The sequence below is a fragment of the Grampus griseus genome, assembly GCF_964374135.1.
Source record: "Grampus griseus genome assembly, chromosome: X".
In the NCBI taxonomy this organism is placed as follows: domain Eukaryota; kingdom Metazoa; phylum Chordata; class Mammalia; order Artiodactyla; family Delphinidae; genus Grampus; species Grampus griseus.
In genome coordinates, this window is record NC_138999.1 from 9,254,566 (window position 1) to 9,267,415 (window position 12,850).

Below are 12,850 nucleotides of genomic sequence, written 5' to 3' on the forward strand. Positions count from 1 at the left end.
AGGAATCTTGATACGTTCTACTTGAGTTATTTGGGCATGGTTTGTGTTACGGAGCAATTGTGTGTTTAGTTGTGCAGAATTTCTCCTCTGAACTATAAATCCTGCTTTGAAGTGACTACAAAGGTACCATGCGAAACACGATTAAGCATGGAGGAAAGAACAGGGGCTCTGGGGCAGATGGTCCTAGATTCAGGTCCCAGGCCTGCCACTTAGGAGCTGAGTGACCCAGGACAAGTTGCCTGAGCACTTCGAGCAACAGTTTTTCTATTTGTAATTTGGGAGTACTAGCTAGCTTAGAGGCAGACTGACTAGTGCCCACTAGCCATATCTGGCTTGCTTTTGTAAATAAAGCTTTATTGGGACGCGGCCATGCCCATTCATTTGCATATCATCTACAGTTGCTTTTGAGCTACCGAGGCAGAGTTGAGTAGTTTCCACAGACTGTAGGTCTGCAAAACCTAAAATATTGACTGTTTGGCCCTTCACAGAGAAAGTTTGTCAACCACAACTCTCAAAGATTTGATGGACTTAAATAGAGTTACTATATGTAAATCTTATCTCATATAGAATCTTGGAAAATATTATTCCTTTCTAGACCAAATTCCTTTTGGACCAAATAAATTGTTCCTTTCTAGATCAAGTAAGTTGTTTTTAACAACAATAATAATACTAAAGCTAGGATTCATTCAACATCTAATGAGTATGTCCCTACATGTAAGAAGATATTTAATTCTTACAACAGTCTAGGTAGGTATGATTCTCATTTTGTATATGAAAAAGTGGAGTTTCAGAGAGTGAGTAGCTTCCTCCAGGTCATAGAGCTAACTAGGAGAGTTGGTGATAAAAATATAAATCTCACAGCTGCTTTTGTTTTTCTCTTTCCTATTTAAACAACCTGTAAGACTTTTTTCAGGACGGTTTTTGAAGCATCTAAGAAAGTAGCTGACTGTTTAAGCAGGTGAATAAACCTCAAAGGCCAGAGTGTAAATTAATTTTTAATGTTTGCTCTCGGTTGTTCTCTAAACACTCATATTTGTATTAATTTGTTGCTGTCTTCCTTGTTCTCCATACTTGATCATCCCTCATTTCTCCTCTTTAATCTTGTGTTTCCTTCCTTCCACTTTGAAGCTCCCCTCCTTCTTTCTTAATTGAGAGCATTTTGTGAGGGAGGGTAATGAGTATCCCCTGCATCTGTGAAGCCATAAAGCAGGTGGTTGAAAGCAGCAGCTGAGTATTACCATGCAACTCTACTGCAGCTAACTGTCGCCAGTGCTGTTGATTCCAAGGCATTCTTCATATTCATGAAACACTGCCATCCCTACAGACACGCTACTGGCTTTATGGCTTATTATTTTAGGACATATCTCCCAGCACTGAGGAGTATCTTTAAGGATAGAAAGCCAACTTCATGGTCACTTCTTAGGAAGGGTTGCGGGCAGGAAGGGCATTCAGCATCAGGTGTGTTCCTTTTTTGTTTGTTCATTGGCATCTGTTTGTATATTTCCATGTACGGTCATTGGCATCTGGGAGTGTGTTTTCGTGTATGGTCATCCAGCATCTGGATTGCTTCTATAGATGGTCATCCAGCATCTGGGGGTGTGTTTTTTTTTAATCTTTTTTTTTTTTTTTTTTCCATTTTTGGCCATGCTGCATGGCATGTGGGATCTTAGTTCCCCGACCAGGGATCGAACCCACGCCCCCTGCATTGGAAGCACCAGGGAAGTTCCCTGGTGGTGTGTTTCTATATATAGTCATCTGGGGGTGTGCCTCCACAGAGGGGGAGCCCTAGCAAGCTCTTTAGCACACAGTCATCATGGAAAGTATTTCCTCCTCTACTGAAGTTCAGTGAACCTCCTTTTCCTTTTCTATCTATTGGTCCTAGTTTCTTCTCTCTGAAACTACCCAGAATAAAGTCTCATCTCTCCTCTACATGGTTGCTCTTCAGAGTATTTGATGAGTCATCTCATCCTTCAAAGCCTTCATTTTGTCCCTGATAAAAATTGCATAGCCCTTGAAACGTTTCTCCTAAGGTGAGGTTCTAACTCTTTAGGACCTGCGGGTTGCGTATATTGATCTGTTCTAGTGCGTCAGGGTTTTTCTTTTCCAAGTGTAACTTGTTTTCTGATTTTAAAGGTAATAAATATTAATTATAAAAAACTTGGACAGTATATATCACCAAAAGAAAGAAAGGAAAGGAAGAAAAGAGGCAAGGAAGGGAAAAAGGGGAAAATCACCCCATTATTCCACTACCCAGATAAATACTTTAGAAACTGTAGTCCTTAATTTTCCAGTCTGTGTGTGTGTGTGTGAGGGAACAATGTGGGTTTACTATAGTGTTCAGAAATGTTGTTCTTAACGACTACATTCCACTCTGTTGTATGGATACACGGGAACTGATCTGGGTCTTTTCTGAAGTCTGACTGACAGAGGCCATCCCCACGTCAAGCTGAACTGACCGCGGCAGAGCCGCCATGGGGCCGGCCCTTGCCTTGTCCTGTGTCTTCACTTCTCTTCTGAAACATGTAAATGTGGGTCTTGAAATTAACTTACTTTTCTTAGTTCTCAACTTAAGGTTTTCCTTAGCATCCGAGCACGTTTAACCTATCAGTCTGTAGGGGAGAGGTCTGTTTGCAAATGCGATTGGCTGATATATATAATGATAACAGAATCTGTGTTTTGGGGCTGTCATGCGGACTGAATTAGTTAATATGTGAGGCACTCAATAGAGGTTCATGTTTATTTATTTATTTCTACAAATAAGGCAACTTAGGAGTTTCATGACTTGTCCAAAGCATCACAGGTCGGGAGGGGCCCACTTGTAATAAGTATTCCATAGTGGGCAGGCCATGCTTGAGAATTTCCTTCACGCTGACTCACTCTGGGTTCAGCAAACTGTCTGTAAAGGGCCAAGTAGTAAATATGTTAGGCTTTGTGGGCCTTGAGGTCTCTGATGCTCCTACTTACCTTGTCTATGGTGATGCCAAAGCAGCCGTGAGCAGTACACAGAGGGCTGTGGCTGGGTTATAGCACAACTGTATTTACAGAATCGGGACAGTCAGACCATAGCTTGCAGGCCCCTGCCTCTCCCATCCATTAGATAAAATAAGAAGATACTATACTTAAGTATCTTCTGGTTCTTAATGCATAAGTAAACATAAATATATTAGAAAATTTATAAATTATCTACAAACCAAAAAAAAATGTTGAAAAATAAGAATCATCTATATTCTACTACCCAGAGATAACTAGAGTTTTACATTTTGGTGAATATTTGATAAATATTCTTCCAGTAGAAAAATGTTCTTAATCTCTTCCCTTAGTAGGTCTCTCGGAGCTTGGTTTATTTGTGATTTCCTTCTTAACACTAAGGCTTAATTATGGTTATTAGTGGGCAGGACCCCTGTCTGGGTCTAGTACCCACGCCACTGAAGGCCAGGGGAGAGGTGGTGACATAATATATTATAGGTTTACTCTTTTCAGAGTTGTCTTCTCTCTTCATTGAATAGCAAACTTTCTTATGTGAGTGTCATGCTAGGTGCTCCCAAACTATTCAGTATCTGTGGGGCTTGGACTTGTTTCATTATGTGACACATTTGCTAAAACCTTTTAGCCAATATCCCTTAAGTTTTATATATGCATACATAAATAAGTCAGATTTCTTAATGATGTTAAAAGTTAATGCAGAGGCACACACATGCACTTATCTTTGTGACTGTCAGACATATCTCTGAGAATTATTAACTCCTGAGCACTTACTATATATTAGACACCATGCTAAATACTTTACATGTGTCATTTCATTGAATCCTTCCCAAACCTTAGAATATAGACGTACTGTTCTCATTTTACAGACAGGTAAATGAAGGCTTCTAGAGGTTGAATTACTTGTCCAAGACAACAGAGACCAGGGATTTGAACTCGAGTCTGTGGACTCCTTTTTAAGCCTGCATATGTGATATAGCTTTGTCTGGTGCTAATTATCCCCCTTCATTTTTGTTTCAGATGGCGGCCTTTTTTAGCGTAGGGGAAGTTAAAATCCCAGTTGCGAATTACCTTTATCACTTGATAAGCAGAGGCATCTAAGACAGTGTCAGTTATCTGCATCTGTTGTCATACGCTGGCGAAGCCCCTCCTCACTCTGGTGACTCCTTCCATCATGTTCGCCATTGGGTTTTGCACGGGAGAAAAGCTGTCTCTCTCCTGTGGAGGATGCTGAGCTTTTGTCTCTACTTCTGTTGATCGAAACATCGCAGCCCTTCTTTGTTTGGTACTTGCTACCCAGTTATGGTGTTGGCACAGACCATACCTGCAGCATCATGTTACTCTCCTGTGCTAAAAATAACCGAGACCCTGGCTGAGACTTCATATATAATTCATGGTTCTGATTTATTAATCTCTCCGTTAAGCTAGAAAATGCCATTTTTGCTGGCTGCATTCCAATCTACATTATATTAGACTTTGAGAATTTGCATTAACTTGAATACCCTCCGTGTGTGTGTGTGTGTGTGTGTGTGTATTGTGTATTTATTTGTGGTTTTAGTAATAACAGAGTCATCTCTGTGTACAACTCCCTTAATCTTTCACTTAACCCCTGACTTCAGACTCATAACACAAAAGTAATATCTAAAAGAAGCAAATATCAGATGCTTGATGATAGTAAATATACAGAACCAGAAAGAAAAAGAAGAGTTTTGCCTTTTCTATATAGCCTTAAAGTTAAATTTGTATTCAGCAAGTGATGAAGGGCAACACTTTGAAGCCAGTTCATTCATTCAGTGTGTATTTAGTGAGCTCCTCCTGAGCGCTAGGAGCACGTGGGATGCGGTACCCTGATCAGAGTCCTACTGATAGTAGATCACCTTCATGCTACCCCCTAAGTCTTTAAAGTAAATCAAAATCCTTTCCCACTCCCATATGCACACGAGAGTTGGTTCCTTTCACCCGAGATTTTAAGACATCTTGGAAAGTGTGAACATATTTTAAGTGTTTTCTCAGGCACTTCTCTGAGAGTTACACCCTGAGGGGTTGCTTCACCTTCTTGGATTCCACCCCCACCACTTGGCCTTGGGCACAACGAGGCTCTTCAGAGCAGGAAGGGAGGACATGATTATAACAGGTCAATAAATGAAGGAGGAGACCCACTTATCAGAGTCCTGATGAGCTGCCATCAGATTCTACCAACCAACCATCAACTCTTTGGAATTTTTACACCCTGGCCTCTCAAGCCCCCTTTGAACAGTGACCATGTCCTTAGAGGATCAACCCCACCTTGGGTTGAAAACAATGCCACTTAGACATTGCATTTTGCAATTGTTTTACCTGTTATTAACATAATAATTGTCCTTCTTACTACTGAGTTGCCAAATTCATTTATTAATATAGAATTTTTTAGGATGGGGTTGGAGAGGACACTTTGGTTATATTTCCATTTTATGGCTGAAGAAACACAGTCATTAGAATTAAGAGGTTTCTCAAGGTGGCCTCAATGTTTTGTGATGAAGATAAAATTTAAATTCTGGACTCTTGACTTCAAGTTCGCCACCTACTTCACTATACCTTTGCTGCCTTTAACCCACATTTATCAATTTATTGTTTTATCTCAAATATAATGTTTCTTAGGAAATGTCTTTTTTTAAATTAATTTTTATTGGAGTATAGTTGATTTACAATATTGTGTTAGTTTCTGCTGTACAGCTAAGTGAATCAGTTATACATATACATGTATATACTCTTTTAGGTTCTTTTCCCATGTAAGTCATTACAGAGTATTGAGTAGAGTTCCCTGTGCTATACAGTAGTTCTTATTAGCTATCTATTTAATATATATTAGTGTGTATATGTCAATCTCAATCTCCCAATTTATCCCTCCCCCCCTTTCCCCCTTGGTAACCATAAGTTTGTTTTCTACATCTGTGACTCTATTTCTGTTTTGTAAATAAGTTCGTTTGTACAATTTTTTTAGATTCCACATATAAACAATATCATATGATATTTGTCTTTCTCTGTCTGACTTACTTCACTCGGTATGATAATCTCTAGGTCCATCCATGTTGCTGCAGATGGCACTATTTTATTCTTTTTTATGGCTGAGTAGTATTCCATTGTATATATGTACCACATCTTTATCCATTCACCTGTCAATGGACACTTAGGTTGCTTCCATGTCTTGGCTATTGTATAAATAGTGCTACAATGAACATTGGGGTGCATGTATGTCCAGAGAAAACCCCTAGCTATAACTGGTTCAAGAAAAAGTTGTGACCTGTACCAAGCCAGTCAGATACCTGCCCCTGGGCTTTTCTGGAGTTGAGGCAGGATACTCTTGCTTTTCTTCTGAGGTTGCTAGTTTTAAGCAGGGCCACCACACAGTGTAGCTCAAGGGATCCTCATTCATTAAGGATAAGGAGAGCCTTGAACTACCAGTGGTCTTCTTTTCTATGATGTGAGGAGGAACTGCCTGAAAATGAGACAGCGCAGAGGAAAGCATTGCTTAGAACTTACTGTAATAGACAGGTTCTCAACATCAGCTGAATCATTGGATTAAAATGGGCTGAAAGTTAGTTATACTCCTGCAACTTCTTAGTTACATGAGTGTCTTATTTTCCTATTGCTGCTGTAACAAATTATCTGGAATGTAGTAGCTTCAAACAACACATATTTATTAACTTGTAATTTGCAAGTCAGAAGTCTAAAATGTCTCTGCCTTTTCCACCTTCTAGGGCCTGCCTGCCTTCCTTGGTTCATGGTTCCTCATCACTCTGACCTCTGCTTCTGCCATCACATCTTTCTCTGACTCTGACTCTCCTCCCTCTTTTCCCTTATAAGGCCCCTTGTGATTACCTTGGACGCACTTAGGTTATCAAGTAATCTAAGATAATCACCCCATCTCAAAATCCTTAACATAAGCACATCAGCAAAAGTCCCCTTTGCCTGGTAAGGAGGCATATTTTCAGATTCTGGGGATTAGGACATAGACATCTTTGGGGACCTACCACAATGAGCAAATTCACTCCTTTTTGGTTTAGGCTGGTCTGAGTTGGCATACTGTTATTTGCAACCAAGAGTCTTGAAAAGTACTGTCTTAAAGATAATGAGATACAGGAGCAATTTAAGAACCTTTTATAGAGATATTTGGAATTAGAAAGCATTTTTGGAAATCTGAAAAAATTGTACAGAGAACATTAAATTATACATAAAACTTTAAATGACTTCAATATTTTCCTGTCCTTTAATCTCTTTGTACCTTTTTAAAACTTTTTTTTTCACTTTTGTTATGCTACCAACTGGGAATTCTCTTTCACATACTCTTGTTCTCCCTCAAGTTCACCTTTAAAATATCTTGCTTCCGGGCTTCCCTGGTGGCGCAGTGGTTGAGAGTCCGCCTGCCGACGCAGGGGACACAGGTTCGTGCCCCGGTCCGGGAAGATCCCACATGCCGCGGAGTGGCTGGGCCCGTGAGCCATGGCCGCTGAGCCTGCGCGTCCGGAGCCTGTGCTCCGCAACGGGTGAGGCCACAACAGTGAGAGGCCCGCGTACCGCCAAAAAAAAAAAAAAAAAATCTTGCTCCTATAGCGAGTTATCCGCTACAGAGCCTTTCTGCAATAGTTTTCTTCCTGTTATCCATTTTTCTTCTTTCCTCTCAATTGTCGCTCTTCTTGTTTTTCAGAATATTCATCTTTGCCTTTCTATTTATTTATTTATTTAAAAAAATTTTTAATCATGTTTGCCTTTCTTAAATTTGAACTGTTTTCCCTTGTTCACTGTTTCTGTGAATATTTTTTTCTGTATGTGTTCGGGGGTAGGAAATAGGCTCAAAGGTTTTTTAAAAAACAATTGTATGCTTCTGCTGTTCTAGAGAATGTTTTGTTATAATTCTCACGGATTCCTATTTCACAATAAATGAATAAACTCTCTCGCTTCCAGAGTTGTTCTTATTCTTTGCTGTTTCTATGTAAATAATATAGCCCTATATTACTTTCCTTAAAAGCTTAGAAAATGATATTTTTAATCTTTAAGTACTCATTCATATTTTAATCTCCTCTTTTTTAAATCGAAATATTCTTTCACCAGGGCGTTTTGACTTTGTGATCATAAGAATATACGCAGGGGAGGAAGAAGTTTTCCTTAACCCTCTTAGTGTCCCTGGCTGGGCCTGAAAAGTAAACTGAAAAAGACAAATGAACAGGAGAAAATCATACAAATTTATTTGACCTAAGTTTTACATGACACAGGAGCCTTCATAAGGAAATGAAGACCCAAAGAAACAGTTGGACCTGTGTATTTGGATGATAGGTTTGATGAAGAGTGGACAGTCGAGTCGTGGAGGAATATGATAGGTTAAGGAGGACGAGGTAATTGTAGTAAAGTGGGGGAACTCAGTAAGGCCTGTTTGTTCAGATTCTTGGCGTTTTGGAGATCAGGGCGTTCCTCTCCTTGGAGTCTGGGGAGGGGACCTCTCACAGGAGGGTCTTATGACCTGTTTCAGGGGGAGGAGGTCATAGTGACCTTCCTGCTTCTGCCAGAGTTTGCTCAAATTCCTTCAGCTTAAAATATTCAATCTGCCAAGGCGCTGTATTTTAGGATAGTGTGTCTGAACCCTATTAAGTACATTGTACAAGATCCTTATTTACTCAGTGACGTTTAACTATATTGCCTGTGGCAATTTAATCCAACAAATGATATTTCTGTTCTCATTGTACTAATATGCCAGAAACAACTGTTTTATATTTATTCACCATTTAGCCATCTTTAAAATAAACACAAATAACTATGTTAATAGACAATAAAAATACAAACTAACTTTAAAATGTAATCTTATTTTTCTGTAGGATTCTATGACCTCTTTCCAACTCTTGTTCTGGTACTTCCAGCGTTTTTTTCTTTTCCCTTAATTCATGTAAATTTTTCTATGTATCTACTGGATCCACAATGCTGTACAATGTTAGAGCGTAGTACGGGGAACCATGTCCCAGCTATGCTCACTTGTTGGGTATCTTTTCTGTTTTTACTCTGCTTTGTTTGTTTACACTATGGGCACTAGGGCTATAACCAGTCTTGAATACATTTTAAAGTGATTCCTTGGGATAGATTCCTAAAGGTAGTAGATCAGGCCAAGCAATATGGTCATAACTAATTATCTCTAGTATACTTTTAGTGCTGTCAGAATAAATACCCCAGGAATTCCCTGGTGGCTCAGTGGTTAAGGATCCTGCCAGTGCAGGGGACACGGGTTCGATCCCTGGTCCGGGAAGATCCCACATGTCGTGGAGGAACTAAGCCCGTGTGCCACCACTACTGAGCCTAGAGCCTGTGCTCTGCAACAAGAGAAGCCACCACAATGAGAAGCCCGCACACTGCAACGAAGAGTAGCCCCCGCTCACCGCAACTAGAGAAAGTCTGTGCGCGGCAACGAAGACCCAACGCAGCCATAAATTAATTAATTAAAAAAGGAATAAATACCCCAGAGAGTAAATAACTTTGATGGAAGGAAGCTAGCACAAAGAAGCAAGGAGATGAGGTTATTCTGTCATATGAACAAGAACTGAAGAAGTGGTTTTGTTTTGTTTTGTTTTAATGAGACTGGAATCTGAGAGATTTGGGGGAAAAGAGATGAGATGTATCTCCTTGGGATGGTTATTTCTGGTCTTTGAGATTACTTTCTCTTTCTTAAGTGTCCCTTTCCTCCAGTGTCACCCCGCCCCCCACAGTGTTGCACCCTTGACATTCTCTTTTTGCCCCGTCGCTCTGTTGGATCCTTTCCTTGCTACATCCCCTAACTCTGAGTATCCGCCGATGCTGACGTCTTTGCTCTATTCCTCACTTACTTCAGACTGTGCCTTTATGTTGTACATAACCCAATCGTTCTGTAGGTCTGAGATTAACTCATTACCCTTCCCTTAGCCTGTTCCTACGATGTCTTCTCCCCACTGACACTCCCACTCCCTTGTTGCAAAACCTTATCATTTATCACCTGGACGATTTCATTTCATTCCTGGATAGTGTCCTTGCTCCCTGGCAATTTCAGCCCTCACTCTTGCCCTGCAAGCTGTGCTGGTCTACACTAGTCATTTAAACATTCTTGAGTCTTGATTTATGTACCTAGGCTCATGGATGAATAGCCCACTGCTGCTGACATATATATAGTAGTTTGCTTACTCTTTCCTTCTTATAACTTATACCTCATCAGTATTCCTATTGTGACAAGTCTGATGTTGTCACTCAGACTTTACTAACTTCAGTAATTTTTCAGGGCCTAGAAGATAAAGTCTACACTCTTTGTTAGAAGAGAACTTCGAGGCCTGTTTGCATTTCCCACCTCGTCTTCTGCCTTCAGCCCCCAGTCTCACATCCCCGCCCCATTGCCCTTGTCGTCATTTCCCTAACATGCCAACCGAGCCCTTTCAACCTTCTGTCTTTGCACACAATGATCTTTTTTTTGCTGGACTTGCAAGCCCTCACCAATATTTTTTTCAAGATCCATTTTAAAGCATTTTTTAAAAAAGCCTTCCCAGGTGCTTGAGCTCTCCCCATGCTCCTGGGATTTTAAATCTTGAGCAAATGAAGCAATAGTATGGGAACAGAGGCAGTGAATAGTGTGTGGCCAGGACCATCTTGAGGTGCCTTCTGCTCAGCCCCCAGCCAGCCTTTCTCAATTACGGTACCTCATTTGAGCCACAGAAACTGAAAATGATTTGAGTGACAGATTTGTCAATTCTGCCAAAGATGGCTTATAACTAGTGCCATTTTAGGTGCATAACAGAGGAGTTAAGTCACTCCGTGTAACGCATGCTGTAGGGTAGTAGAACTTAATTTTCTCATGCAACTCGGGTTAGAAAGACTGCTACAGGGCAGTTTTGGATCTGCCGTCGTTCTAAGCCTGACCCTCTGAGCTCTCACTGATGCTGTGAGCCCCTGGCATTATGATCCATTCCTTTTGTGCCTGAGATAACTAGATTCCGTTTTGGCTGATAACAAATAAGACCCTTCTCTGCTCTAACAGCATCAGAGAGTATGTATTTATTGCTGTATATATTTGTTGAATAATTAATTGGATGACTAACCTTTGAAATTTCTCCATTTTCGTTTTTCCCTATACCAAATCAGTCACCACGCACATCAGTCTTTATTTACAGCGTCTCTTAGAGTCTATCCTTTCCTTACATTTCCATGCGCACCATCCTCATCTAGGACTTTATCATCTCCGTCCACATTCCTGCAGTCCTTTCCTCGTGCTGCCTCTTACCTCTTTCACTCTCTCTCCTTAAATGATACTGAACCCAGATCAATTTTTCCCCCAAATGGAAGGACACGTTATCATTCCACTTACCAATATCGTACCAACTGGCGTTGAGGTGAAGTCAAACTCATGAGCCTGGCGCTCAAGGCCCCCATGCTTTGGCCCCATATTCTCCATCCAGCATGCTTCCTTCACTCCACCAGACAGAGGTGGTGCTCTTCTGTACATACTCTTTTGCTTGTGCTGCACCTACCACCCCTCCCTCGCTGCAACCTATATTACTGACTTAAAAAATTTCCTGATCAGATCTTATGAAATGGTACTCCCAATACCCATGTTCACCCATTTTGCTTCCTGAACATGTTAAGCTGTATGCACTGCTTCTTTTTCTCCCGATATACCCTTTTCCTGTTCCCCACATCACATTTCATCTGGGTAATTCTTTTTTTATGTTTAAAATACTTTAATTCTCAATGTAACCCACATAGCGTGGTTAAGGAAAATAAGCAAACAGTGAATTACAGAGTGTTCAATTTTTTTCTTAATTATTATTGATTTCTAAAACCCCTTAGTAGCACTTCAAAATCTACCTCCTTCCAAAAGCCTGCTTGACTCTCTTTGACTTATATACTCACTCTTTCCTAATTTTAATTCTTTTTTTTTTTTTGCGGTACGCAGGCCTCTCACTGTTGTGGCCTCTCCCGTTGCAGAGCACAGGCTCCGGACACGCAGGCTCAGCGGCCGTGGCTCACGGGCCCAGCCGCTCCGCGTCATGTGGGATCTTCCCGGACCGGGGCACGAACCCGTGTCCCCTGCATCGGCAGGCGGACTCTCAACCACTGTGCCATCAGGGAAGCCCCTAGTTTTAATTCTTACATTCCATTATTGCCTTGTCTACATACTAGTAAGTGGAATTATCCACTGGAACTCTCTTCATCAAGAACCATTAATTAACCTGTTAAGTATGCACTTAAGCGGACAGCAAAGAAGACAAGAAGTATTCTTACCCCACTTTCTTTTCCCTTCTTTAATACCAAACTGCTGAATAATTTTTATTTTTAAGAAATATAAAGGTCCACAGCAGGTCACTGCTGGCTGTTAACAAACCTAGTAACGAGCAAAACCATTTCCAAGTCAGTGTTGGGGCACCGGCGTTGTCATAGGAATCAGAAAGGCCTCTTGTGTGTCTGGGGTACTCAGTGAGAACATCTGCCACTGAGGAGCACAGGTGGGGCAGGGTTGGCTTGGATGTCCAGGGCTGCGCCAGATTTGGAGCATGCGTCCCATACCTAAGTCATTGGATGGCGAAGATGGTCTTGGCTAGGAATCGTTGGGTTCCAAGAGTTAGAAATCTCCAGCTAGCTCACGGGAAGAAGGGAGTTGTAGTACATTTATACTGTGCAATCCCTCAGACATAGGAATTAGAAAGTGGCCAAGCTCCCTGAGGACAGAAGAAGGAAAGACGCTGGGATTGAAAGCTAGCTCTCTCTCTCTCTTTAACTCTTTGTCTATTAACAACCACAAGAATTCTCAAGGGAAAGGATTTGGTTAATTTTTGGTTTGATAATGATGGTTGACCTTAGGCCAAGTGTTCATCCTTGCTCCACAGCACTG

General features: G+C 41.0%; 1 protein-coding gene across 1 annotated transcript in view; it reads left to right on the plus strand.

The window, feature by feature from the left end:
* The window catches only part of FRMPD4 (FERM and PDZ domain containing 4), a gene marked incomplete at both ends in the record, with an annotated part of 745,350 nt that overhangs the window by 176,252 nt on the left and 556,248 nt on the right, over positions 1-12,850 (plus strand). The gene's annotated exons all lie outside the window — the stretch shown is intronic.